We start from the raw sequence: 24,863 nt of genomic DNA, 5'->3' as shown, positions 1-24,863 counted from the left end.
CTGGCACCACACATCTTCATAGCAACAGACCACCACATGGCAACAGCAGCCACACAAAGGAAACATTAGGGAAATCAGTACCTACTTTCTCCCACCCCTCCCCCACCAAAAACAACAGCCAACAGATTCCCACCAAGCAGCTTACTCCCAGAGGATACTTTAGAGCAGTGGTGTGTTTATATACCTTTGTGGATTGTGTTTTATGTCCACTGTCATACATTTAAATCCGGAAGACCTTGGGAAAAATTTCAGTCACGGGCTTTTTTGAGGTCCATTTTGCAAATGGCAAAATAGACTAATCTCCAGGGGAGAGAGATATTCTCCCCTTTGTGCACGCTCACCCATCTCCTCCCTCCCCCCAAACAAAGCATAGTCAGGCGGTATATATAGGTGACTAGGCTGTGAGCTTGCCAGATAGGTAAGGTCATTTGCAAATGAGATTCTTTTTATAGTTCAGTAACAAAACCCAGACCTATTGTTATCAAAATCATCCTGATACTTATGAATTCAGGTGAGTGATACCTAGGCAATAAATTTCTTACTGGTATTGCCTGGGATTTATCACTAGCCCTAACTAACTTAACTTTGAAGTATGATTCAAAGGGGAAAAAGTCCTATTTGAGAGTCTTGGTGTTTTCTTGCTCTGTTAATAAGGTCGTCGTTTGACTAGTCTGGGCCTTAATTTTCTTATTTGTAAAATGAGGAGGTTGGACTACATGATCTCTGTGGTCCTTCTAGCTCTGGTATTTACAATTCTGTAATCATTTATGTGGAACAGAAGAGGGAATTGTCTTTGTTAGTCATTGGTTGTGATGAGATCTGCTGGAAGATGTTGAGCCCTCTGGTCTTAGTGCTTACACTGCTAAAAACAGGTCCTGGCCCTGCCCTATTTGATAAAGCTGCTGTAACAATGATAGACAGAAGCTATTAACAAAGTTGGCAACTAGCCTTTTCTCCCACGGCAGTAGTTTCAGACTAGTTCAAGCAGAGCTTTGCTCCCAAGCTATTGCTACTGAGGCTGCTGCTGCCTCTTAATGATACCGGTGAGAACTAACTCGATTTCTCTCTTTAACTCTCTCTCTCTCTCTCTCTCTCTCTCTCTCTCTCTCTCTCTCTCTCTCTCTCTGACTACTCTATGAAACAAGGGGCCGTTCTCCACCTCTTCTGATACCTCATTATTCCATCTCCCTCAGGCTTTACAGAACAAAGAAATCACAGGGCACCAACTTTATAATTTAGGCAGCTGGAGATAATTTCCCCAGGATAGGGTGGGTAGGTAGCTGATTCCTCCTGGCATTAGGCAGCATTGCTAAATGGCCTTGTGTTTTGTCTGCCAGGCTTATGCTTTGTTAGGCCCATTCAGGCTTCTCTGTGTCTCAGTTAAATTATAGTGGTAAACCAAGCCCGTGTACTTTCAGAGGGGTAAGGGTTAGGAAAAACAAGAAAAGTATGTCATTTATAGGCCCTGCTACTCGCTAATTGCTCAAGAAATTTTTGTTTAATCTACTATCCCTGTGCTTACTCCTGCCAGATCCTTTATTTCCTTTAGTTGCTGCCTTCACGGCCTTCTCCATAGCAACAAGCTATATGACAAAAAGGCTATGGTGAGAAATTGAGCAGTCACCCCTCCCCCAGATTGTACTCTATTTTCTCCTTAGGGTATCTAAAAGCAGCCCAAAAGACTGCTGTCAAATAATTTTCTACCCCCATTGAACTCATAATCAAATGAAACTTTTAACCCTGAACTAATTTGGTGAACAACCTGCATTCTCCTTATTTAACTCTGATTATCCCCACCTTTTTGAAAATTTTCTAGATCATTCAATATACTTGAAATACTGTGCATCTTCTCATTTATGAAGCTCCCTTTTGCTTTTTAGCTTTCAGTGTATTCCTTAGAATTATGCAGAAAATCTCCTGGAATGAAGTATGGAGAAAGAGTAGATGAAGAAAGCGGAACCCTCCCCTTTTCTGCCATGTGCTGTTGCCTTAGATACTAGACTAGTCTGCTGCCCTAGAGATTGGGCAAGTTGCCTAAAGTATAGAACTGGCCTGCATCTTAGCTAATCCTGGCATAGCCTAATCTGTTATCCTTTGTATCTTCCCAGTCACTTGTCTACAGGAGTCACAAACCCAAAGGTTTTGTTTTTGTTTTATATTAATAGGTCTTACTGAAAGTAATATAAACATGTACCCAAATCCTAAGTGTGCAAGTTTGCATTTTCAAAGTGAACACACCATGTGGTACCAGCACCTAGATGAGGAAACACAGTATTGCCAGAACCCCAAAACCTATTTCATGCCTCCCTTCTAATAACTAGCCCTTCTCCTCACCCCAGGTAACCAATCTCACCATTAATATCATAGATTAATATTTCCCATTTTGAACTTCATGTAAATAGAATCATTACAGTATGAGCTTTTTTATGTTGAGCTGTTCAACATTATGCCAGTGAGATTCATCCATATTGTTGCATGTTGTTGAACTTTGTTTATTTTCATTATAGTATTCTATTATGTGAGTATACTGCTAGTTATTCAGTTGTTGATGGGCATTTGGGTTATTTGCAGTTTGAGGCTGTTATAAAAAGTGCTGCTGTGAAAATTCTTGTACATGTCTTTTTCGGACTATATATACATATATACATATTCCTATCTATCTATACTTTGAAATGGAATTCTTGAATCATAAGGTATGTGTATGATCAACTTGAATAGATATCACAAGTTTCCGGAAATGTCTAAACGAATTTACATTCCTGCTTCCAATGTATTAGAATCCTGATTGCTCTACGTTCTAGCCAACACTTGACCTTATTTGTCTTTTTCATTTTAGCCATTCTGGTGGTGTGTAGTGGTATCTCATTGTGGTATTAATTTGCATTTCCCTGGTGAGTAATGAAATTGAGCATCTTTTCATGTGTTCATTGGCCATTTGGAAATCTCTTTTACAAAGTGTCTGTTCAAGTCTTTTGCCCATTTTTGGATTGGGTTGTATGTCTTTTTCTTATTGATTTATAGGAGTATTCTGGTTATGAGTCCTTTGTGAGATTTACGTGATATAAATATATTCTGTGTCTTGACTTTTCTGTTAATGGTGTCTTTGTCTTCATTTTTATGTAGTCTATTTTATCTTTTTAAAATTTTTCTTTTTTCCTTTTATTGTTAGTGCTTTCTGTGCCCTGTTTAACAAAGTTTTGCCCATCCCAAGATAATATATTCTTCTATGTTTTTTCTGAGAACCTTGTATATATATATATATATATATATATATATATATATATATATATACACACACACACGTATTTACATCCACAGTCTTATCTGGAATTTATTTTTGTTTAGGGTGTAAGTTGGGAGTCAAGATTCTTATTTTTTTATATGGATATCTAATTGACCCAGCACCTTACTAAAAAGACCATCCTTTCCCCCGTTGCACAGCAGTGTCACATTTGTCATAAACCATGTGTGGGTTTATTTATGGGTTCTTTTCTGTTCCATTTATACATTTACCTGTTCTTGTGTCAATACTACATTATCTTGATAACTACAGCTTTGTAAATCTTGTTACCTAGTAGTATAAATCTTCCAGTTTTGTTGTACTTCTTCAAGATTGCCTTGGCTTTACTTGGCCTTTTGCAATTCCATGTAAATTTTAGGATCATCTTTGTGAATTTTTATAGAAAAAAAAAGTGCTGAAATTTTGATTAGGATCTACAGATGAATTTGGAGAAGACCCAAAGTTTTATCCTTTTACTTAAGCTAGTAAAGCCAGCAGTTACTGAGGGAGAATTGAGGGGAGGGGGGATCAGAGCAAGTCACTGATACCATTTGGGGATCTTGTTTAAAATGTGTGTTAACTGGCCAGACACCGTGGCTCACACCTGTAATCCTAGCAATTTGGGAGGCTGAAGTGTACAGAGTGCTTGAGCCCGGGAGTTCAAGACCAGCCTGAGCAACATGGCGAAACTCTATCTCTACAAAAAGTAGAAAATTAGCCAGGCTTGGTTGCGAGTGCCTGTTATCTCAGCTACTTGGAAGGCCAAGGTGGGAGGATCACCTGAGTCCAGGAAGGCTGAGGCTGCAGTGAGCTGTGATTACACCACTGCATTCCAGCCTAGGCGACAGTGAGGCCCTGTCTCAAAATAAAATAAAATAAAAAACATAAAATAAAATATTAACTGTCTCCTGCTCCTATTCTGAATCAGCAGGTTCAAGATGGAGCTTAGAACCAGGTGCAGTGGCTCACACCTGTAATTTTAGCAATTTAGGAGGCCAAGGCGGAAGGATCATTTGAGCCCAGGAGTTTGAAACCAGCCTGGCCAACATAGTGAGACCTGTCTTTATTTAAAAAATAAAATAAACAAGATGGAGCTTGGACATGCTTATTGTAAAAGATGCTCCCCAAGAAATTATGGTTTGCTGCCATCACCACTGTTCTCCACCAACCCTATCTGAGAACCACTTAGACTGCAGTCTAGCAGCAATTCAGTCAGGCTAGTTAAGGTAAAATCTGACTGATTTAATCACCACCACATCGGCCTTTGGGGCTGTATTAGTTTCCTAGGCTGCTGTAACAATGTACCAAAAACTGAGTACCTTAAAACAACAGAAAGTTATTATTTCCCAGTTCCTGAGGCTAGGCCTCTGAGATCAAGGTGTTGGCAGGACCATCTGTCTCCTGAAGCTCTAGGGAAGAATCTTTCTTTTCTTCTGCTCTTTGCTGGCAATCCGTGGTGTTCCTTGGCCTTGTAGCTGCATCATTCCAGTCACATGGCTGTCTTCCCTCTGTGCATATCTGTGTCCAAATTGCTCCATTTTATTTTATTTTATTTTATTTTATTTTATTTTTTTTTTTTTGAGACGGAGTCTCGCCTGTCGCCCGGGCTGGAGTGCGGTGGCCAGATCTCAGCTCACTGCAAGCTCCGCCTCCAGGGTTTACGCCTTTCTCCTGCCTCAGCCTCCCGAGTAGCTGGGACTACAGGCACCAGCCACCTCGCCTGGCTAGCTTTTTGTATTTTTTTAGTAGAAACGGGGTTTCACCGTGTTAGCCAGGATGGTCTCGAACTCCTGACCTCGTGATCCACCTGTCTCCGCCTCCCAAAGTGCTGGGATTACAGGCTTGAGCCACCGCGCCCGGCTAAATTGCTCCAGTTTATAAGGACACCAGTCACTGGATTAGGGCAGACCCTGGTGACCTTATCTTGATATCTTGATTGCCTCTGTAAAGACCCTATTTCCAAATAAAGTCATTGCTGAGGTACTAGGAGTTAGAACTTCAATATACCTTTTTCTGGCAGGGGAAGAGTGGGACAGGACACAGTTCAACTCATAAAAGGGGCAAATGCAAATTTCAGAATAATTATTGTCACAAGTTGGAGAGAGATTTTCTAGAAATGTGCATTATAATGAGAGACATTGCTTCCCAAAGTCGATCTGAGCAGATCATCCACCCTCTGACCCCAACTGTTACTAGGTTGAGTTCCTCTTTTTTTTTTTTTTTTTTTGAGTCTTGCTCTGTCGCCCAGGCTGGAGTGCAGTGGCGCGATCTTTGCTCACTGTAACCTCCGCCTCCTGAGTTCAAGCGATTCTTTTGTCTCAGCCTCCTGAGTAGCTGGGACTACAGGTGCCCACTACCACACCTAGCAAATTTTTGTATTTTTTTTTAAATAGAAACAGGGTTTCACCATGTTGGCCAGGATGGTGTTGATCTCCTGACCTCATGAGTCACCGCGCCTGGCCTCCTCTCTCTTTTTTTAATCTATTTATTTATTTTACTTTTTGTAGAGCTAGAATCTCACTGTGCTGCCCTGGCTGGTCTCACTCTGTTGCCCTGGCTGGTTCAAGCAATTCTCCTGCCTCAGCCTCCCGAGTAGCTGGGATTACAGGCATGCATCACCACGCCTGGCTAGTAGTGTATTTTTAGTAGTGATGGGGTTTCTCCATGTTGAGGCTGGTCTCGAACTCCTGACCTCAGGTGATCCACCCGCCTCGGCCTCCCAAAGTGCTGGGATTACAGGCGTGAGCCACTACGCCCGGCCTGCACTTGTGCTTTCTTTGGCTCCTCGAATCCCAGAAGATCTCAGAATTAAGGGTTTAGGGTTTTTGTTTTCTCTCCATCCCAGACTTGAAGGTGGACAAATTTGAAGACACCATTTTCTTTAGCAGGAGTTTCCATATTTTGCTGCACATTAGAGTGTGGGAGTGGGAATTTTTAAAATCCCAATCCCCAGATCTCACCCAATTAGATTGGATCAGAATAACTGTGGGTGGCAGCTAGGTGTCAGTGTTTTTTTAAGGGTCTCCAGAGGCTTTGAACATTTTTACAAACTATCCCAAATTGCTTGTTGGATCACCTGAGAGATTTATACTTAGAATATTAATAAAAGAACTCCTGGATAGTGTATAGATTCTCTTTGGAAGTATCCTCTCTAAAGGAACAGTAACCACATTTCTGCCTTTAGGTTTCTGGTTTTGGAAGACTCGTACATAATTTGACCCTTCCTTACAATCAGATCCATGAATTGAGGATGAATGGTTTGCCAGGATAAGTAGGATAAAAACCTGGAGATGTTGCTGTTAATCTGATTGGAGGTTCTGCCTACATGAGATTTGGTAGGGCATAAGTATTTATAGCATGACAAAAGCATTCTCTCTAATAATTTGCATTGCAGCAACAAATTTGGAGCTAAAATACAGGTTTTTGGTTTTTGGTTTTATTTTTTTGAAACAGAGTCTCGTTCTGTCACCCAGGTTGGAGTGCAGTGGTGCAATCATGGCTCACTGCAGCCTCCAACTCCTGGGCTCAAGCAACCCTCTCACCTCAACTTCTCAAGTAGCTGGAACCACAGGCGTGTACCACCATGTCTGGCTAACTTTTTTTTTCTTTTGTAGAGACTGGGTCTCGCTATGTTGACCAGACTGGTTTCGAACTCCTGGCCTCAAGTGATCTTCCTGCCTCAGTCTCCCAAAGTGCTGGGATTACAGGCGTGAGCCATCACGCCCAGCCAGTATGACAGTTAAAAAAAAAAATAGTTTGGCCAGACACAGTGACTCACATTTGTCATCCTAGCACCTTGGGAGGCCAAGGTGGGAGGATTACTTGAGCCCAGGAGGTCAAGACCAGCCTGTGCAACATTATGAGACCTCTTCTCTACCAAAAATCAAAAAAATTAGCCAGGCAAGTGGCACAGTCCCATAGTCCCAGCTACTTAGGAGGCTGAAGCAGGAGGATCTCTAGAGTACAGGAGATCGAGGCTGCAGTGAGCTCTGATTGTGCCACTGCACTCTAGCCTGGGTGACAGAACAAGACCCTGTCTCAAAAAATAATTATTATTAGAATGGTTTTCATTTTCTGTAAATCTAAATTTTTTTAAGTGGTTTTCAGATAACTGTTCACCAATCTAAGAAGAAAATCTTAGCTAGTACGTAACCACAGATGGTTCTAATTTTTTCTAGTTTCTTCATTTCTGGAGGCAACTCACTCTTGGAAGTTTCTGAATATATTTACCCTTTCCCTACATCTCTGGTTTGAACTTTCATCCTGGAGGAAATAGTGCTCATAAATGCACATAATCTCTAATCACATGTCAAAGTTAATTATTAGAGAGTAACATACCAGAGATCAGCTGTGGGAAGGAAACAATTTCTGCATTCTCCCAGCTGAGGCTTCTGCAGAGGTAGTAGCATGTAGAGTTCCATACCAGCCTTCCTCACGGGCATCCTCTTGCAACTCTCCCTCAGCTCTCAGTCCTACCAATTTCCTGCAACATTCCTTGCTGCAGGCAAGATGCAGCTATGTTTATGGGTTTCCAGAAACTGTAACTTATTTACTTTCATATGATCTGTTTCTCCACCTCAACCTCTAAGAGAACTAGAAAACTGGAGTGGGAAAACTTTAGAAAACTACTAGTATTGACTGGGAGTTGAGGTGTTTGTTGTAGCTGCATCCTCCTCCTTGCCCTTACGCCGAACATCAGTAAACAAATATGTCTGTCATTCTCCTTTAGAAATAAAAATAGAAATTACATAGACACCATTAACAGATTTTTGATCATTTAGTGGTGATTAAAAGGACCTTTGGCTGTTATAAGAGGTCTAGAGAGAGTAAAGAGGACTTTACTAGGAAAGCAAAGAGAAGACCATAACTGAAGGCATATTCAACTTCTAGAGAATAGGACCAAATTGAACAATAATTTGGCACCAGTGTGTCAGCAACAATTATTAATGTTTATTGTTAACTATTCCTACTAGCACTGGACATTAGGCTTAACACGTACTGCTTTTCTGACCAAGCTAAGGAAATACAATTTTCAAGGGAGGGAACAAGGTAACAAAGTAGATCAGGTGTGGTGGCTCATGCCTATAATCCCTGAACTTTGGAAGGCTGAGGCAAGAGGATCACTTGAACCCGGGAGTTTTAGTCCAAACTGGGCAACATAGCAAGACGCTTTCTCTATCAAAAAAAAATTTTTTTTAATTAGCTGAACATAGTAGTATGTACCTGTAATCCCAGCTACTCAGGAAACTGAGATGGGAGGATCACCTGAGCCCAGGAGGTCATGGCTACAGTGAGCCATGATCTTGCCAGTATATTCTAACCTGGGCAACAGAGCAAGACCCTGTCTCAAAATATATGTGGGGACAAGCTTTTTATTTGTATTATTTATTCATTTTAAACAACAACATCTTGTCCAAGACAAATTTTTTTAAAAAGAGGAAAAGAATAAAGAAAAAGAAGGACAGGGCCAGTGGCTCACACCTATAATCCCAGCACTTTGGGAGGCCTAGGTGGGAAGACTGCTTTAAGCCAAATTCAAGACCAGCCTGGGCAACATATAGCAAGACCTCATCTCTACAAAAAAGTTTTTTAAAAGTATCTGAGCATGGTGGTGTGCGCCTCTAGTGCTTGCTACTCAGGAAGCTGAGGAGGAGGGAGGATCACTTGAGCCAAGGAGTATGAGGTTACAGTGAGCTATAATCGCATCACTGCACTCTAGTCTAGGTGACAGAGCGAGACCCTGTGTCAATAAAAAACAAAAAGAAAAATAATAAAAAGAATCAGGGGTCTTTAAAATATAACAGATGATGAATCCGGTGTCTACATACCTAGGTATGCCTTTACCAGAGCTTCTGCCTTGATATGTGAGTCTGAGGGTTCAACTGTAAATTGCAGAAAACGCATAAAATGGTTTGGTACCAAAGGACTGTTGCTGAGTCTTGTATGTAAGTCCAAAGTGGATGCTATGCAAATGACCTGCAATGCCATCCACAGATGGTGGGCAAAATTGATGGATGAGCTCTTGATCCAATGGGTAGCTTTGTTTTTATTACACATGTCTTTGGACCAGGCAATCATCTACTAAGTCACATTATAATAAGAGGAGGAATACGGATGCTTAAAACACTATGTTAGCTACCCTTACTGTGCTTTGAATTCAAAGCATAATTTCAGAGATAATGAGCTATATCTTCTCCTAAATTTTATCTTTCTTTCCTTCTTTCCTTCTTTCCTTCTTTCCTTCTTTCTTTCTTTCTTTCCTTCCTTCCTTCCTTCCTTCCTTCCTTCCTTCCTTCCTTCCTTCCTTCCTTCCTTCCTTCCTTCCTTCCTTCCTTCCTTCCTCCCTCCCTCCCTCCCTCCCTCCCTCCCTCCCTCCCTCCCTCCCTTCCTTCCTTCTTTTTTTTTTTTTTTTTTGTCAGGGTCTTGCTCTGTTACCCAGGCTGGAGTGCAGTGGTGCAGTCTTGGCTCATGGCAACCTCCATCTCCTGAGCTCAACATATCCCCTATCTCAGCCCTCTAAGTAGCTGAGACTACAGGCGTGTGCCACCATGCTCGGCTAACTTTTCTATTTTTTGTAGAGATGGGGTCTTACCGTGTTACTTAGGCTGGTGCTGAACTCCTGGGCTCAAGTGATCTGCCTGCCACAGCCTCCCAAAGTGCTGGGATTACAGGCGTGAGCCATTGTGCTCAGCCTCCTACATCTTCTGCCCCACAACTAGCAACTGTTATTTTTTACTCTGATTTTTTTTTTTATTTTTGAAATTATTTTATGATTTAAAAAGTAATGCCTGATTTTTTAGCTATGACACCAAAAGCATAAGGCAACAAAGAAAAATTAGATAAATTGTGTTTCATCAAAATTAATAACTTTTGTTTATCAAAAGATACTACCAAGAGAATAAAGATGGAATGGGATAAAATATTTGCAAATCATATATCTGATAAGTGATTAATATCTAGAATAAAGAACTCCTACAGATCGACATAAAAACCCAAACAACCTAATTCAAAAATGGGCATAAGACTCGAATAGACATTTTGCCAAAGGAGATATCTAAATGACCAATAGGTCATGAAAAGATGCTCAGAATCATTAATTATAAGGGAAATAAACACAAAAACCATGATGAGTTACCACTTCATACCTACTAGGATGGCTGTTATCAAAAATATGGAAAATAAAAAGTGTTCAAGAGGATTTGGAGAAATTGGAACCTTTGTGAATTGTTGGTTGGAACATAAAATGGGTACAAGCCATTGTGTCAAACAGTTTGGTGGATCCTCAAAAAAGCTAAACAGAATTAACATATGATCCAGCAATTTTACTCGTAGGTATATACTTTAAAAAATGGAAAACAGATGTTCACACGAAAACTTGTATGTGAATATATGACAATATTATTCACAATATTCAGGAGGTGGAAATAACCCAAGTGTCCATCAACAGATGAATGGATAAACAAAATGTGGTATAGCCATACAATTGAATATTATTCAGCAATAAAAAAAATAATGAAAGCTGGCATAGTGATTCATGCCTCTAATCCCAGCACTTTGGGCAGCTGAGATGGGAGGATCACTTGAGCCCAGGAATTCAAGACCAGCCTGGGCAACATAGCGAGACTGCATCTCTAGAAAAAAAATAGAAAAATTGGGCCAGGCATGGTGGCTTATGCCTGTAATCATAGCACTTCAGGAGGCTGACGCGGATGGATCAGCTGAGGTCAGGAGTTTGAGAGCAGCCTGGCCAAATGGCGAAACCCCATCTTTACTAAAAATACAAAAAAAATTAGCCAGGCGTGGTGGTGCATGCCTGTAACCCCAGCTACATGGGAGGCTGAGGAAGAAGAATCGCTTGAACCTGAGAGGTGGAGGTTGTAGTGAGCCAAGATCGTGCCACTGCACAATGGAAACGTCTGCACAATGGAAACGAGACTCCATCTCAAAAAAACAAAAAAAAAACAAAAAACCAAAAACTGGGCACAGTGGCTCATCCCTGTTATCCTAGCACTTTGGGAGGCCGAGACAGGCGGATCACTTGAGGTCAGGAATTCAAGACCAGCCTGGCCAACATGGTGAAACCTCATCTCTATTAAAAATGCAAAAAATTAGCTGGGCGTGGTGGCACACGCCTGTAGTCCCAGCTACTCAGGAGACTGAGGCAGGAGAATCGCTTGAACCTGGGAGGCGGAGGTTGCAGTGAGTCGAGATTGTGCCATGGCGCTCCAGCCTGGATGACAGAGGGAGACTCTGTCAAAAAAAAAAAAAAAAAAAAAAAATCAACAGGGTATGGTGACACATGCAGTGATAAACTCATTATCACTGTATAGGATGTTGTCAGTTAGGCTTACGCAGTACTCCCAGCTACTCAGGAGGCTGAGGCAGGTGGATTGCTTGAGCTATGATCACACCACTGCCATCCAGCCTGGAGGACAAAGTGAGACCCTGTCTCTAAAAAAAAAAGAATGAAGTTCTGATAAATGCTACAATGTGGATGAACCTTGAAAATACATGTTAAATGAAATAAGCCAGTCACGAAAGGACAAATAATGTATTTTTCCACTTAGGTATCTAGAATGGATACATTTATATAGAAGAAGAATATTAAGGGCGGTGGGGAGCATAGGGAATGGAAAATTACTGCTTAATGGCTGCAGAGTTTCTATTTCAGGTGATGAAAAAGTTTCAGATATTGTGATGGTTCAAAAGAAAAAAGTAACAATTTTTATTGTTGAAAATTTAGGAGACAAAGCAAAGTCAAAATTCACCAAGAGGAAAAGAATAAATTTCCCAGAGATAATCATTGTTTGAATTTTTAGATTATACATATATTTTTGTTGCTTATATTTTATATTTTTAACAAATTGAGACCCTTCTTTATATATTTCATAATCTTCTTTGTTTAGAGAAATATATTCCTGTAACATATTCCCATATAATTAAATGACCTCCTGTAATATTTTAAATAACTACGTCGTATTCCATGTTAAGGATGTATCATAATGGATTTAGTCATTATATCTTTTTTATGGTTTAAAAAAAAGATACTTCTTAAATTTTCCTTAAATACTTCTTCAAGAGCTGAGCTTTATTTTTTACATCATCAATAAAGTACATCACATACAAAGGAGACACATAATGTGTTTCATAATAATAACCTTGCAGCTTTGGACTTTTCGGTGTTTGTCCCAACTCCCTTTTCTCTTTTTATCCTCGTGTTGCATTTTGCCTACTTGGACATTTTCTCTTTGCTTCTTCTGCCTGTTCTATGTGTCTTTCACTTTACCACCAGTATGTAGCTTTATTGCTGCATCTGTTTCTTTTCTGGTAGAGACAGGTCAAACGTAAAATCAATAATCTGCTTCTCAGCCCAAAATAAACCTACAGGTGTTGATGTCTTTTGCTTTAGTCCACAATTTTATTCTCAAGTGCAGTGCATAGACCATTTAGTGTTTTACACTGAAAATACGAGCTCCTGAGAACCAAGAAAGTGTAATCTTATCTTGTGAGGCAGCATAGTTAAAAATATATGTAAGGCCATGCAGTATGGCTTACACCTGTAATCTCAACACTTTGGGAGGCCAGACAGGAGGATCGCTTGAGGCCATAAGTTTAAGACCAGACTGGGCAACATAGCAAAACCTTGTCCCTACTGAAAACTAAAACATAAAAATTAGCCAGGCATGGTGTCATATACCTGTAGTCCCAGCTATTTGGGAGGCTGAGGTGGGAGGACTGCCTGAGGCCAGAAGTTTGAGGTTGCAGTGAGCTATGATCACTGCAGTCCAGCCTGAGCAACAGAATGAGACTTAACCTCAAACAAAGCAAACCATACAGGCTTTAGTTTAGAGTCATATTGATTGGGATTTAGATTCTAGCTTTTGCATCTTATTTAGCTATATAACATTGGAACAGATTGCTCTGAGTTTCCAGTTCCTCATCTGTAAAATGGGAATAATTATACTTTAGAGGTTGCTGAGAGAATTAAATACGAGATAATATATAGAAGATGCTAAAGCACAGTAAGTTGTATGCATTATTGGAAATACTGTCTGACCACCACCACATACCAAAAAAAAAAAAAAAAATCAGGGAAAGCAACCAAATATCTAACCTCTTGTATCTGGGACTAAGCATCCTTTTTGTATCATTAGGACTTGAGAAACCTCTTCCACAATTTTAGTGGGATTATGTTGGAGTCTGAATCTTACTTGAGTGGCCAGATTCAGTGTGTAGTAACAGTTAAGGTCTAGGATGCTTCTAATTGTTAATTTCATAGGTGGAGGAGGAAGATGGATACTTACTGCAAAGTATACAGCAAATTTTGTCTGGCAGCAAGACATAAATAAGAGAAAGAATTTGAAATGACTACAGCTTTGGTTGGGCAAATTCTGACAATTACTTTTAAATGTAAGCCCAATGAAGTCAAATATCTATAGTGAGTTTGGTCTTTATAGTGACTGTTATACCCTAGATGAATTTTGAGGAAAAAAAAAAATAGAATTGTTGTAAATTAAATGAAGCTTCAGAAAGATAGGACTAAATTTAGTCATATTGGTGGTTTTTAAAAAATTCAAAATCTTTGCATTGTATTTTAATGCCATAAACTCATTATCACTGTATAGGATGTTGTCAGTTAGGCTTACTAACGCTCCTTCTCCACCCCCCAACACACACAAATCATATATCTGATTTCAATCAGAACTCTGTCTCACACTCACTCTCTCACACACACACATGCACACACCCATACTGCTGGAAATTTGGGGAACCATACTGGGTTGAGAATCAGAAAGTAACTGAGATTCTTATCTTTGGAAGGAAAGGTAAGTAAGCAGCTGAGGAGTTCCTATTCTTCTGTCAGCTCATCAGCCAGAGATGAGATCTGGTGCCTCTCCAAACCCTGCCTGGGTTAAACCAGTATTAGGGTTATTTATTCTGTTCAGTACTTACTGAGTACTTGCTAAGTATTTAGGTAAAGAAAAGACAAATGTATAGATAGATGTTATATCTTCTAATAAAGCATCATTTTTGTGGGAGAGGGGTTGCTTTTTATTTTGTACATGAATACATGAAGTGACACAACATTCAAAAGAGATGAAAAGGGGCCGGGAGCGGTGGCTCAAGCCTGTAATCCCAGCACTTTGGGAGGCCGAGGCGGGTGGATCACGAGGTCAGGAGATCGAGACTATCCTGGCTAACATGGTGAAACCCCGTCTCTACTAAAAATACAAAAAACTAGCCGGGTGTGGTGGCGGGCGCCTGTAGTCTCAGCTACTTGGGAGGCTGAGGCGGGAGAATGGCGTGAACCCGGGAGGCGGAGCGTGCAGTGAGCCGAGATCACGCCACTGCACTCCAGCCTGGGAGACACAGCGAGGCTCCGTCTCAAAAAAAAAAAAAAAAAAGAGATGAAAAGGATAGGCAGTAAAAAGTAAGTCTTCTTTCCCTGTCCCTAGCCCATCTAGTTCCTCTACCTTGAGGCAACTACAGTTATAATTTCAAAGTATAATTTTTAATATTTTTTAAATATTTTAATATTTTAAAAATCAGAACATTTATCTAGGAATAGAATAATATAGCAGGCATAGGGACACACTTTGACACATCACATAAGAAATTAGGTAAAGAGCCAGGTATATCGTGGCATGTGCCAGTAAGTCCCAACTACTTGGTAAACTGAGGCAGGAGGATCACTTGAGTCCAAAAGTTCAAGTCCAGCCTAGGCAACATGGTGAGAACCCATCTCAAAAAAAAAAAAAAAAAAAAAAGTGTAGCCCACGCCTGTAATCCTAGCACTTTGGGAGGCCCAAAGCGGGCAGTTTGCCTGAGTTCAGTAGTTCAGGACCAGCCTGGGAAACATGGTGAAACCCCGTCTCTACTAAAATACAAAAGGAAAAAAAAAAAAGAAAATTAGCCAGGCGCGGCGGCATGCACCTGTAGTCCCAGCTACTCGGGAGGCTGAGACAGGAGGTGGAGATTGCAGTGAGCCAAGATCTCATCGCTGCACTCCAGCCTAGGCAACAGAGTGATGTTCCATCTCCAAAAAAAAAAAAGTGTAAAAAAAAAGAAAATAGGTAAAGTAAGTCATTAATTTCTAAATCAAATAAATTCAGTCATGACAGACAACATAAAATTTGTATGTGGAAGTCTTGGGGCTTAAGAGAAGACAAAAGTTAAATTAACTTTAGAAGAAGGTATGGAAAATCTGTAGACAAAATAGTACCTATACTTTAGCAGGGCAGCCAGTGAATCAGAAATGTGTTAAAGGGAAAGAGGTCCTCTCCTTAGATCCAATAACTGTGTCTTTAGCATCTCAACCTCCTGAAAGTAAGAAGCTGGGGAGTTGGAGGTAGTTAGAGGGAGAGACCAGACCATCCCTTTGCACAGAATATTCAAAAAGGAGTCTGTAAAACTTTGAGAAAAACCTTGCAGAGTGTACATCTTCACCTAAGACTAGAATAGCTAATGTGATTGTGAAATAGAATATTTATTTAGTGTATAAGATTTGTGTTGCTGGGTGGTGGGGGGGATCCTTTGTCATTTATTTAAAAGTAATATAAAATTATAAAAATACTGTTTGGTACTGGCCCGGGAGAACCGATTTGGCAGTCCAGAAAAAGTCTGGATTTATAAGCACACCAATGGAAATGGGAAGGATTTTTTTAGTAATAGTTTTAAGGAAACTTGTAAGGAGGGAATAAGTTGATTTACAGACCTATCTCAAACTATCTGTAAACATGTATATCCATATATACACATGAACATCTTAACTTTATGTAAGCCTGGTCCTATTTACTTTCAAATGGACTGGAATGAAAATAAATTTTACCTTGTTGCATTTTTTGTCATGTAGTCCAAGTAGGCAGCTTTGCTTCCTAAGATTTGTGGGGTGGTTTCTTCATATTTGCTTTGTATATGGGAGCTCATTTTCAGGAAGTTTTATAACCGAAATATCTTCAAATACATATATGCAAATAATACCACAAAATAGCATGTCATTTGAGCCCTACTAATGATACAGTCAGCAGATGCCATATAATTGTGAACTGAAAGAGATCACTTCTGGCTAAATTATAGAGCTTAGTTCATTTTCAGCTTTTCCTGAAAAGGTGACTCTAGGTAAAAGGCAGCTGAGCAGACCACAGCAGCTCTTGTTCAGCTTGGTTATTTTAAACTAGGAAACCAGGTAACTGCAGTAGATGCCTGCTATTATGAGGGATTAGATAGGAGCAGTGAGCCCATTGCTCAGCTCCTGTTCAGTGTGAGGGTTCCCCAGCCAGTTAATCATGGGTATCAGAGGGCAAACACTGTGACAGGAGCTGTCAGGAGGACTATACAAAGAGAAAGCATTCTTTTTTATTATTATTATTATTATTATACTTCAAGTTCTAGGGTACATGTGCACAATGTGCAGGTTTGTTACATATGTATACATGTGCCATGTTGGTGTGCTGCACCCATTAACTCGTCATTTACATCATTAGGTATATCTCCTAATGCTATCCCTCCCCCCTGAGAAAGCATTCTTGACACAGCAAAGACATGAGGTGACCTAGAGGTTTGTAAGCTACAGCTGAGGGAGCAGGTCTGGTTAGAGATTTCTCACAGGTGTTCTCCAGACCCAAACACAGTTTTATGTAGATTTCTCCCCTCTTGGGAAGGAAGTAGCGCTGTTTTGTTTCTATTCATGTGTTATGTATTATCTCTCTCACTATCTCATTAACCAGTGTTGTCACCACCATCCCCAACTCTGTGTACTAAAATTTGTTGTTCAGAAATTAAAAAAAAAAAAAAAACTTAAAACATGAAATCGGAGAGCCCAGTTTACATTTTTCTTTTATTTATTTATTTACTTAGAGACCAGGTCTCTCTCTGTCACCCAACCTGGAGTGCAGTGGTGTGATTGCAGCTCACTGCAACCTCCGCCTATTCTCATGCCTCGGCGTCCTAAGTAGCTGGAATTACAGGCGAGCCAACACACCTGACTAAATTTTGTATTTTTGGTGGAGATGGGGTTTCACCATGTTGCCCAGGCTGGTCTCCAATTCCTGGCCTCAAGTGATCCGCCCACCTCGGCCTCTCAAAAGTGCTCAAATTGCAGTCATAAGCCACCATGCCCAGCCTTATTTTTATTTTATATAATTTTTTTTAGCTGGGACTACAGGCACACACCACCATGCCTGGCTAATTTTTTTTTTTTTTTTTTTTTTAAAACAGGGTCTCGGCCGGGCGCGGTGGCTCAAGCCTGTAATCCCAGCACTTTGGGAGGCCGAGACGGGCGGATCACGAGGTCAGGAGATCGAGACCATCCTGGTTAACACGGTGAAACCCCGTCTCTACTAAAAAATACAAAAAAAAAAAAAAAAAACAGGGTCTCACTGTGTCACCCGGGCTGGAGTGCAGTGGTTCGAGCACAGTTCACTGCAGCCTTGGCCTCCCAGGCTCAGCCACTCTCCCCACCTCAGCCTTCCAAGTAGCTGGGACTACAGGCATGTACCACCACATCTGGCTGCTTTTTGTCTTTTTTTGTAGATACGGGGGTTTCGCCATGTTACCTAGGCTGATCTCAAACTCCTAGGCTAAAACAATCCTCCCACCTTGCCCTCTCAAAGTGCTGGGACTACAGGTGTGAATCACTGTGCCTGGCCAACACCTGACTAATGTTTTAAAATTTTTAGAGATGGAGCCTCACTGCGTTTCCCAGGCTGATCTTCAACTCCTGGACTCAAGCAGTCCTCCTGCTTCAGCCTCCCTAAGTAGTTGGGACTATAGGTGCGAGCTGCCGCACCTAGTTCAGTTTACATGTTTCTATCATTAGGCCATATTAACTAAGATACTGCAAGTCTGGGCTGGTCTGAGTGCAGTGGTGTTTACAACTAATTGATCACAACCAGTTACAGATGTCTTTGTTCCTTCTCTAATCCCATTGCTTCACTTGACTAACCTTAAAAAATAAATAAATAAAAAGATACTGCAAGTGTGTACAGAATGTGCACTGTGACTCTTCCTGGACAGGGCATCCAGCTCTGTGCCCTATTTGGAAACCAGGGCTTCCTTCTGGCTCCAGATACCTGATAGGACAGAGCTGAAGATAGCTACTATAAAATATGTTCAACAGTAATTTTATTTTAAAACCATCTCTGGAGACTTGTTACTAGTCTTTAAAGAAACCCTTATTTCCTTAGGCAGATTAGGATATTCATTACCCTGTGCATCTTTGTGATCTTTTGGATTGTTAGAGGTAAGCCTTGCGGTGATAATGTCTTCTGTTTTACATTAGAGTTTTGTCCCCCTCGTTCTAGATTATAAACTTCCTGGAAGCACCGAGCGCAGTGGCTTACACCTGTAATCCTAGCACTTTGGGAGGCCGAGGTGGGTGGATCACAAGGTCAGGAGTTCAAGATCAGCCTGGCCAACATGGTGAAACCCCATCTCTACTAAAAATACAAAAAATTAGCTAGGCGTGGCGGCGTGCGCCTGTAGTCCCAGCTACTCAGGAGGCTGAGGCAGGAGAATTGCTTGAACCGGGGAAGCGGAGGTTGCAGTGAGCCAAGATCATGCCACTGCACTCCACCCTGGACGACAGAGAGAGACTCTGTCTCCAAAAAAATAAATAAATAAAAAATAAACTTCCTGGGCCGGGCGTGGTGGCTCAAGCCTGTAATCCCAGCACTTTGGGAGGCCGAGACAGGCGGATCACGAGGTCAGGAGATCGAGACCATCCTGGTTAACACGGTGAAACCCCGTCTCTACTAAAAAATACAAAAAACTAGCCGGCCGAGGTGGCGGACGCCTGTAGTCCCAGCTACTCGGGAGGTGGAGGCAGGAGAATGGCGTGAACCCGGGAGGCGGAGCTTGCAGTGAGCTGAGATCCGGCCACTGCACTCCAGCCTGGGTGACAGCGCGAGACTCCGTCTCAAAAAAAATAAATAAATAAATAAAAATAAATAAATAAATAAACTTCCTGGAAGCAAAGACACATTTATTCAGCCCCGCTCCCCCAACCCCTAAACAAACACACAAGTAGAATATAGCTTTGAATAGTAGCTCCTCGCAGATTGAATGAGAAACTACTAGAGGTTGCATTATCTGTTATTTTAATTTCTTTTTTTCTTTTTTTTTCTTTTTTTTTGAGACAGAGTCTCTCTCTGTCGCCCAGGCTAGAGTGCAGTGGCACGATCTCGGCCCACTGCAGCCTCCACCTCCCGGGTTCAAGCAATTCTCTGCCTCAGCCTCCGAGTAGCTGGGATTACAGGCGCCCGCCACCTTGCCTGGCTAATTTTTTTGTATTTTTAGTAAAGACGGGGTTTCACCATGTTGGCCAGGCTGATCTTGAACTCCTGACCTTGTGATCCACCCACCTCGGCCTCCCAAAGTGCTGGGATTACAGGTGTGAGCCACCGCACCCGGCTTGTTATTTTAATTTCTTAGCAGTGTCCAAGATATCACTCTCCTAGACTGGGAGCCAAAGAGCTATAAAAAATTGGTAGCAGAGCCACCAACTTGCTAAGAGTAGTAAATTACCCCTTACTCTTAAAGGTTGAAGGAAATTTGAGTTATAAAAGACAATATGGTTACTCCAGCACCATCTAGAGGACAGTCTAGAAATGTTTAAAATGGTATTTTACAACTTCACTGTATCAGTTTGTTTGTTTATTTATTTATTTATTTAGAGACAGAGTCTCACTCTGCCGCCCAGGCTGGAGTGCAGTGGTGTGACCTGGGCTCACTGCAACCTCTGCCTCCTGGGTTCAAGCAGTTCTCCTGCTTCAGCCTCCCGAGTAGCTGGGATTGCAGTGTGCACCACCATGCCCGGCTAATTTTTGTATTTTTTGTGGAGATGGGGTTTCTCCATGTTGGCCAGGCTGGTCTCAAACTCCTGACCTCAGGTGATTCACCTGCTTCAGCCTCCCAAAGTGCTGGAATTACAGGCACTTCATCACTAGGTCACGCCCTGCCATCAGTTCAGTTAAATGTAGGTATCACATCCTTCCTATCCTTTTTTATTATACATGTCATGATATGGTAAGATATAGTTCACTTGGCCATTCAACCAAACTTTACTCTGTTCTTTATTTATTTTACATATATATTTTATTTTTTATAGAGATGAGAATCTTGTGATGTTGACCAGGCTGATCTTAAACTCCTGACCTCAAGCAATCCTCCCATCTCATCCTCCCAAAGTACTCTGTTCTCATCTACTGCCTGATAACATGTTATTTCTGTGTGTGTTTCTCTCAACTGGATTGTAAAGTGTGTGAGAATAGATTGAGATCATGTCTTCTATTTCTATAATATGTATGTCCATAGCCCCTTACTGCTGATAGGAAGTCATTAAAGATTGATTATTAAATGATAGGTATAGGTATTACAGCCTTATAGGCTAGATATAATATAGCAATATGGAAGATTCTTAAAAGTATAGCGCCAAGTTGAGGGGAAAAAAACAGAATAGGCCAGGCATGGTGGCTCACGCCTGTTGGATCACCTGAGGTCAGGAGTTCGAGACCAGCCTGACCAGCATGGAGAAACCCCGTCTCTGCTAAAAATACAAAATTAGCTAGTGTAATGGCACATACCTGTAATCCCAGCTACTTGGGAGGCAAGAGAATTGCTTGAACCCAGGAAGCGGAGGTTGTGGTGAGCCAAGATTGTGCTATTGCACTCCAGCCAGGACAACAAGAGCAAAACTCCATTCCCCCCAAAAAAACAGAATGATATCTATAACATAATACTAAATAAGCAAAATAAAATATATGAAAACAAAACAATAATATATATAATATACATTTATAAGAACATATGCTAGCTGGGCGTGGTGGCTCACGCCTCTAAGCCCAACACTTTGGGAGGCCAAGGCAGGCGGATCCCCTAAGGTCGGGAGTTGGAGACCAGCCTGGCCAACATGGTGAAACCTCGTCTCTACTAAAAATAAAAAAAAAAAATTAGCCGGGCGTGGTGGCGGGTGCCTGTAATCCCAGCTACATGGGATGCTGAGGCAGGAGAACTGTTTGAACACGGTGGGTGGAGGTTGCAGTGAGCCGAGATCACACCATTGCACTCCAGCCTGGGCGACAAGAGAGAAACTCAAGAAAAATAAATAAAATAAAAAGAACATACACAAACAATAATGTGTACATTAAACATAAAGAATGGCTGTGGGGGGCAGGGGCATGGAAATTGTGTAAAATGGAATAATTAACTAACAAGGGGAAACTGAAAACAACAACTTTACCAGATTTAGGAAACAGCATGGATAAGTAGCAGCTGTTGGCGAAGGATGAATTAAGCAACTCAGTGCTCAAGTTTTTCCCTTTTCTTTTTTCCTTTTTGGAAACTGAGTCTCACTCTGTCACCCAGGCTGGAGTGCAGTGGCCCCATCTCGGCCCACTGCAACCTCCGCCTCCCACGTTCAGGCAGTTCTCCTGCCTCAGTCTCCCAAGTAGCTGGGATTGCAGGCACCCACCACCACACCCAGCCAATTTTTTTTTTTTTTTTTTTTTTTTTTTTTTTTGAGACGGAGTCTCGCTGTGTCTCCCAGACTGGAGTGCAGTGGCGCGATCTCGGCTCACTGCAAGCTCCACCTCCCGGGTTCACACCATTCTCCTGCCTCAGCCTCCTGAGTAGCTGGGACTACAGGCGCCCGCCACCACGCCTGGCTAATTTTTTGTACTTTTAGTAGAGACAGGGTTTCACCGTGTTAGCCAGGATGGTCTCGATCTCCTGACCTCGTGATCCACCCGCCTCGGGCTCCCAAAGTGCTGGGATTACAGGCATAAGCCACCACGCCCAGCCTCCAATTTTTGTATTTTTAGTAGATATGGGGTTTTACCATGTTTCCCAGGCTGGTCTGGAACTCCTGATCTCAAGTGATCAGCCCGCCTTGGCCTCCCAAAGTGCTGAGATTATAGGTGTGAGCCACCATGCTCAGCTATCTTATTTTCTATAACTTAATATATTAGCCCACCAATCAGTAACAGTTAACAAATACTTACTTAGCGTCAAGTATTAGATCAGCTTTTTCCATGTCTCCTTCCTGCTGACACATGCCTCAGTTCTTCACTGGTGGTTTGCTCTCACTCTTCTTCATGTGTGTCATGCTTATCCTAAATCCCTTTAGGATTATAAAATTCTCCCTATTCTTTCTCTGACCTAACACTCCATGGCTTTACCATAGTTTGTAGTGCATCATATGGTTTTGGGTTTTTAACTGATGGGTTTTCTCCTTTTTCTTTCTTTTCTTTCTCTTTCTCTGTCTTTCTGTTTTCTTTTTTCTTTCCTCCCTCCCTCCCTCCATCCTCTCTCCCTTCCTCTTTCCTCCCTCTGTCCCTCTTTGCTCCCTCCCTCCCTCTTTCCTCCCTCCCTCCTTCCCCTCCTCTCCCCTCCCTTCCTCCCTTCCTTTTTCTTTAGATCCAGCATCCCAACTAATGGTTTTGAATATATCCATTCTCCGACACCACCCCCCCTACACACACCTCCAAGATTAGAACACAACTTTCCATTCAGTAGCCATATCTCTATTCTGTTTTGAATCTTCAGTAGCACTTGGTGCAATGACGGAGTATGGTAAGATAATATGGGCCGGGCACAGTGGCTCATGCCTGTAATCCCAGCACTTTGGGAGGCCAAGGCAGGCAGATCACTTAAGGCCAGGAGTTCAAGACCTGCCCGGCCAACACGGCAAAACCTGTCTCTACTGAAAATACAAAAAATTAGCCGGGCGTGGTGATGCATGCCTGTAGTCCCAGCTACTTGGGAGGCTGAGGCAGGAGAATCGCTTGAACCCAGGAGGCAGAGGTTTGCAGTGATCCACGATACGCCACTGCGCTCCAGCCTGAGTGACAGAGCAAGACTGTGTGTCAAAAAAATAATAAAATAAAACATTATAAAAAATAATAATAATAGGTAGTATGTATTTGCTGACTAGTTGCATAAAAGCAGCATTTGAGGCCGTATGTGGTGGCTCAAAGCAGCGTTTGAGGTAGATTTGTCTGATAATAGTTTACCACCTGGATTGACAGAGCTGAAGAGTGGAGTTAGGGAGCACAATTCAAAGGCTGTTGGGATAGTCTACAGGTAAGTTAATGAGGACTTAGACTCTAGTGGTTGTGGGGATGTGGAGAGGAAGACATTATTCAGAGATTTCAAAGGCAGAATGGGCAGGTCATGGTGGCTGACTTGTCCAAATGCCAGAAAGTCAACTCTATTTACTTCTTTTTTTTAACCCTTGATCCCTCCTGGTTATGCCCAAAGTTTCCTGCTTCCTTTACAGATCATCAGTTGCTTCTCCTCAGGATCCAGAATTCTCACAACTTTCAAGAATTCCAGCTGGGCAAGCAAATCCCTGAAAGGCAAAACTGACAGCACTGGTAGAACTGGCTGATCCCCAACTTTCTGTCTCCTGGCATGAAGATAGCAGCAGCTTAGTTAACTTCTCTATAAAGAGGCAGAAGGAAAACAATGCTTGGCTTTTATGCCTTACGTGTAGCAGTTCTTATACTTTTTGGTCTCAGGACCCTTTTCGTTTACCTTAAAAATTATTGAAGGGCCAAGGGCCAGGTACCATGGCTCACACCTATAATCCCAGCACTTTGGAAGATATATATATATATATATATGTATATATGTTGGGTGTGGTGGTACACACCTGTGGTCCTAGATACTTACAAAACTGAGAGAGGAGGATCACTTGAGCTTTGGAGGTTGAGGCTTCAGTGAGCCGTAATCATACCACTACACTCCAGCCTGGATGACAAAGATCCTGTCTCAAAAAAAAAAAAAAGTATTGAGGACCTCAAAGAACTTTTGTTTTTATAGATTATATCTATTGATATTTACCATTTAGGAATTAAAAGTTAGAAACTCAAAGTGTATATTATTCATAATGAACCCATTAATATAAATAGTATTTTTAATAGAAAATAACTATTTTCATATTTTTAGTAGAGACGGGGTTTCACCATGTTGGCCAGGCTAGTGTCCAGCTGGCCTCAAGTGATCCGCTCACCTCGGCCTCCCAACGCACTGGGATTACAGGCGTGAACCACTGCACCCAACTGGTAAATAACTATTTTATAAAACAAAAAAATACTTAATGAGAAAAGTGGCTTGTTTTTTTGTTTTGTTTTGTTTTGTTTTTGAGACAGGGTCTTGCTCTGTCACCCAGGCTGGAAGTACAGTGGAACGATCTCAGCACACTGCAACTTCCACTTCCCGGGTTCAAGCAATCATCCTGCCTTAGTCACTGTAATAACTGGGATTACAGGTGCATGCCACCACACCTGGCTAATTTTTTGTATTTTTAGTAGATACAGGGTTTCACCATGATGGGCAGGCTAGTCTCAAACTCCTAATCTCAAATGATCCACCCACCTTGCCTCCCAAAGTGCTGATATTACAGGTGTGAGCCACCGCACCTAGCCTGTTTTACATTTATACAAATCTGTTTAATGTCTGGCTTAATATATGACAAGCTGGTTTCTCATTTACGCTTCCACAGTAATTTTTTGAAATATCATGTGTCAGCTGGGCGCGGTGGCTCACGCTTATAAACCTAACATGTTGGGAGGCTGAGGCCAGC

At 41.6% G+C, this 24,863-nt stretch overlaps 1 protein-coding gene across 4 annotated transcripts in view; it reads left to right on the top strand.

The window, feature by feature from the left end:
- The window catches only part of LOC105488614 (zinc finger protein 609), a 243,690-nt gene that overhangs the window by 188,391 nt on the left and 30,436 nt on the right, over positions 1–24,863 (top strand). The window lies entirely within an intron of this gene.

Source organism: Macaca nemestrina, chromosome 7, assembly GCF_043159975.1.
Source record: "Macaca nemestrina isolate mMacNem1 chromosome 7, mMacNem.hap1, whole genome shotgun sequence".
Lineage (NCBI taxonomy): Eukaryota > Metazoa > Chordata > Mammalia > Primates > Cercopithecidae > Macaca > Macaca nemestrina.
The sequence above is the reverse complement of the archived record's forward strand: the minus strand, read 5'-3'. Positions and strand labels throughout refer to the sequence as shown.